This window comes from Spermophilus citellus (genome assembly GCF_964194105.1).
Source record: "Spermophilus citellus genome assembly, chromosome: 2".
Taxonomy (NCBI): Eukaryota; Metazoa; Chordata; class Mammalia; order Rodentia; family Sciuridae; genus Spermophilus; species Spermophilus citellus.
Genome location: NC_138183.1, coordinates 215319717 through 215324969, shown reverse-complemented (window position 1 = coordinate 215324969; position 5253 = coordinate 215319717). Strand labels below are relative to the sequence as shown.

General features: G+C 38.4%; 1 pseudogene across 1 annotated transcript; it reads left to right on the top strand.

Annotated features, from left to right (window-relative positions):
* The first annotated feature begins 3942 nt into the window (after positions 1-3942).
* LOC308641329 (large ribosomal subunit protein uL30-like) lies at positions 3943-4695 on the top strand (annotated as a pseudogene). Its single transcript has one exon. The product of its transcript is annotated as a large ribosomal subunit protein uL30-like (transcript).
* Positions 4696-5253: the final 558 nt, after the last annotated feature.

Here is a 5253-nt window from a genome sequence, read left to right as displayed (position 1 = left end):
GAGGTTACAATGTATACACCCTTTCAGTTCATTCAAAGCCACCCCAAACAAAATAACTAAGGGGTTGAGGTGAAGAACTATAGCTGTATCATGAGAACACTCTCCTGGATTCTTTTTCTTGGCTATGTTTCATAAAACAGACAATGGATCACAGAGGACTGCTTGGAAAAAGGGCAAAAAGTGGATTGAGCAAAAGGGAGACCCTGACAATTGTCTGAAGCCACAATGTGGTCCCTTTTCCATCCTTGCAAATAGTAATTCCTTTCTCTTGCTTAATTGACAAGTAGCTTAATTGACAGGTTCATTGGCTTACAGAAAATCCACAGAAGGAAAGAAATCTACGTGGACTGAAGGGGAAGATAGAGGTCATATTGTGAAATGTGATTCTGATAGATGCTGCTCAGGGACCATGAATAGATAGCTGTAGTGAAGGGATTATTATTCTGTCCTAATCACATCTGTGTTTAGGTCACGTCTCTCAGTCCCAGTAACAGCAGTAATTTCCCCTGGTTTTAAATATGATTGTATACATATTTTTGTAAATTTGCTATTACCATCAGTCACTATGGTCCAATCCCTTTTCACCAAACATACAATCATTGTGAACTACCTCTGAATCTCAAGTGTTTCTCATGATAGAACATGGTATTTTTAAAGTTTTGATTTTAAGCTTCACATCTTCCATAAATTGCCATGCCACTGTTCAAGTTAATTGCCTGTAACAATGAAAGCAGTCCTCATCGATACATGGATCAGCCTTGTCATACCAGGGCATGAGGGAGAGGTATAAATAATCAAGTGAAGTTGGCACATAGATCCAGAAATTTTAGCAGGAAAAAAATGATTTAAAGTGAATAGTTAATCTTTGAGTGTCAGGAGTTCAAAGGATAGAAAATGCCAGAAGGATGTACTGTTTTCTGATCTCCCTTTTGTGGGTAATTTGAAGCCTAGAGTAATAGGCATCAACTGGGATCTCCAAATCCTGAGCTTAGGTCCAATAGCAGATGAGGTTGCCAACTTGCATACTGTGCAAATGCTATTGCGTTTGGAACCTGGGAGTTGGAAGTTCTAACAATGTGTAGAAAGGGACAGAACACATATTAATAAGAATTTGCAATGAGACTTGTTGAAATATTTCCAGCATAAGTTTGATAACTTCTCCTTCACTGAAAAAAAATAGCTATGATAAATAGGATGCAGCCATAAGTCTTAAGCAGAGGTCAAATAAATATGATAACAGGGCTCTAAATCTTTCCTGGTCCCCAATGCTACTATTGATTTCTGATTCCAGACACCCTACTATTGGGGTAATGGTGATACTTATCTGATAGCTATCTGCTAACCGTGGGGTGAATGTGACTAAGGGATATAGATAAATTGCATTAGAATGTCCAAATAGTTGACAAAATTAGAAAGGCCTTAAGTCATATTGCAGGATACAGCTTATTATGCCACAGAGTGGATGTACTACTATAGGAGGAGGCAATGTGGACTAGCACCTGCACTGAGGATGTTGATCACAGGGGGTTGGCTCTTTTGAGCTTATGGCATGATGAATTGTGACAAACCAGCTTTATGGGCCAACAAGGCAGCTGGCAGCCCAGATTGTGTGCTCTACATTGCTAAAAACAAAAATTCCCAAAAGAGGTCGCTATTAAGCTATGATTTGGCAGAATGGTATTTCTCAGATCCTTTATGTGAACAGGCTTTGAGAAGAGAATAGATGAGAGACAAGCGGGTATCTGAGGGCTTCCCACAGCCTTCCCTGGGGACTCTGAGGTAGGAAAGCGTGTGTGCGAATGAGAGTGTTCAGGGGGCAAAAAAGACTTGTGTTTATTTCACACTCTTTCTTAAATTAAATCCTATTCAAAACAAGGTTGGTGATTGTGCCTGGTTCAGTGGAGTGTCTATGAAAAGACCTGCATTCAAATTCCCTTATACTAATTATCAAGTGTAGAATCTTCCCTGGTGGAGGTAATCAAACAAGCCTGTATACCTCCTAGGATATTGGAAATATTCAACTGAGTTTACCAATGAGATTATCCGATTCAGTAAATAGTTCATCAAGTGGCATAAAAATATGAAAGGATTATTATTATTCTGCTATCAACTCATTCATTCAACTAATACTGAGTAAATAAGGTAATTCCTGTCCCAAAGAAGTTAATTATATGAATGTCCTTGTATTTAAATATCTTCCAAATTCTTTCACATCCAAATAATTGGCAAACCCCATTCATTATAAAATTTTTAAGTTCAAAACTTAAAATGCATGGCAAAAGTTCAGCAACCATTAATAAATTATGTCGTACATTTTAATTTGTTGCATTCAAAAAACAAATCTTATCAAGAGTAAACCAAAGCAATGTACTCTCAGTAGTTATTTTAAGATGTCATAAATAACCGATCAAACACTAGGAGCTGCCAACATTATTAACTTGGGCCCTTGGTCAGCACTGGGGAAAGTGCAGAGGCAATTGCAAGAAATTGAAAACTAGTACTTTGATTCAGAGTCAGTTTCTGAGAACAACTGGAGTCTTGAACGAAGGACAATCTTGGACTATGTATTTGAACAAATGACACCCCCATGAGCAACAATTTTGTAAATCACTCTTAGACAAAATTGCAATGTGATGTATGGAAATCACCCCTAGTTCTATCTCACCCTTGGATTGTGGAACCAGGGGAGGCATGGAAAGTCAACTGCCCTCTTCACTGGCTTGTCAAATCTCTGTATTTATTCATCCAGGCTTTCTGCTATTTGGAACTGTGAGAGGCAATAAGAACACAGGATTGTCTTTAGTTCTTAGTGACAAAGAAAAAAAATCATCCTGTTTACTTGAAGCAGTGCCCATTAGCACCTCCTTTTCCTCTTAGGGCTTCTCTCACTAAAAGCATTGCTCCCCTTACCTGTGACCCGCAGAAACCGAGGAGGCAATGGAGCAGTCACCGGTACCTCTTCAAATGCTCACCTATTTTACCCATGGGAATGAGGGGAGCTATAAAGTATAAACACTTCTTGTTGACTTTCCCTGAGAATTAATACCATCCTATGGTTATCGAGGTTAGGTGGCAAGTTCATCGTGAGTGAAGTACTTCCTTGTGCTAATGACCAGAAGGCTCCATCATAACATGAACAGAGCACGGAATTCGACCTCAGACACATTTTAGGTTTTTTTTTTTCTAATCTGCTCTACTTCCTGTTTCTAATGCATCTATTTAATGCCATGTGGTCTTTGTGAAAATACTTATCTAAAACTTGAGTTTCTGAATCTGTGAAGTGGTAATAACAGTGACTATACTGTGGATGTGTTAAAAATGAGGTCCTTTGAAAATAGAATACTGTCACCCCCTGGCACAATTCATCCTTCACAGTCCAACCAGGGATCACCTTCAAGTCTACCAAGTGATCCTATACTGCTATCATGATTAAAGGCTAACTATTGCATGATTTGTTACTTCTCAAGCTTTACCCACACAGTTATCCAGCTATTTTTAATTGAATTCTCCAAAATGCTTTTTCAAGTGCTTTCAGGTCTAATACCATGCCAGTTCCTGCCCCAATCCTATCTTATTTATTTATTTATTTATTTATTTATCACATACATGACAATAGTGGAATGCATTATACTCATTATTACCCATTTACAGCACAAGTTTTCATAACTCTTTATCTGTAGATAAAGTATGTTCCTATCTTTGTTCACTACATTTGTCTCCATCCTTCTGATTTTACCAGTTTTTCTCAGAGCTCTCCTTTGACTATGGTAAGTCTGGTTAGGTGCTCCCTTCAAAGGTATTCTTCCCAATTCACAGCACTAACTGTTCTCATCACAAATGCCTATGATTTGACTGCCATCACCTAATTACCTAGACTACAAGTTCCACAGAGTCAGACATAATAGTGATCAGTGTTATCTATTAAAAATTCCAGTTTTTCCAGCTGGAACCATGGAGGGTGCCAAAGAGAAGAAAAAGAAGGTTCCTGCTGTGCCAAATACCCTTAAGTGAAGGAATTATGCAGAGCTGAAGGTGAAGTACTTGGGGAAGAAGTATGCCCACAAGACTGCTTTGAAAGGCAAAGAGGAAGCTTATCTATATGAAAAAGCCAAGCATTACCACAAGGAATACAGGACAAATGTACAGAATGGAGGTTTGAATAACCAAGATGGCAAGAAAAAACTGGCAACTTCTATGTACCCGCAGAACTCAAATTGGCATTTGTCATCAAGGTCAGAGGTATCAGTGGTGTGAGCCCAAAGGTTTGTAAGATGTTACAACTTCTTAGCCTTCGCCAGATCTTCAATGGCACCTTCATTAAACTCAACAAGGCTTCAATAAATATGCTGAGGATCATGGAGCCATATATTGCATGGGGGTAACCAAACCTGAAATCAGTGAATGAACTAATCTATAACTATGGATATGGCAAAAACAATAAGAAGCAAATTGCATTGATAGATAACACTTTGATTATTGGATCTCATGGTAAATATGGAATCACCTGCATGGAGGATCTGATTCATGAGATCTACACTGTTAGAATATGCTTCAAAGAAGCAAATAACTCTGTGGCCCTTTAAATTATCTTCTCCAACAAGTGGAATGAAGAAGAAGACCACCCATTTTGTTGAAGGTAGAGATGCTGGTAACAGGGAAGACCAGATTGACAGGCGTATTAGAAAGATGAACTAAAGTATCTACCATGGTATTTTTGTAAACTTGTCAGTTAATAAAACAGTACCTGCTCTCAATGTAAACAACAACAAACAAACAAACAACAACAAAAAAACCCCCACAATTCCATTTGTCCTTCCAAATACTCAGGAAGATTGGACTTCTTCCAACTTGGAACATAGTTATCATTACATCTCTTGCTCTGAGCCATAAGTTACAGACAGACAAGATATGGTCATTTTGGATAGAAATTTCAACATCGGATGCTCTTGCTCAATTCTTTTGGAACCATTGGAATGGTCATGGCAATGTAGTTTGAGACGGTGCCTTCATCAGTTCAGGTCCCTGAGTGAATACAGTAAGCATAACCTGCCTTCTGCCCTACACTGGACTCTGTGAGAAATAAGTTTAGGTGTGTGATAAACCCAGAGAGATTTGGTGTTGCATAATGTTGTCTGTCCTGGTTACTATAGCTGTCATCTTTTCTATTCTTCATCATCACATTCTTGAGTCCTGGTAAGCCATCTGAAATAAGTAGACATTCAATAAATATTTAAGGATTGAATGGAATAGTGT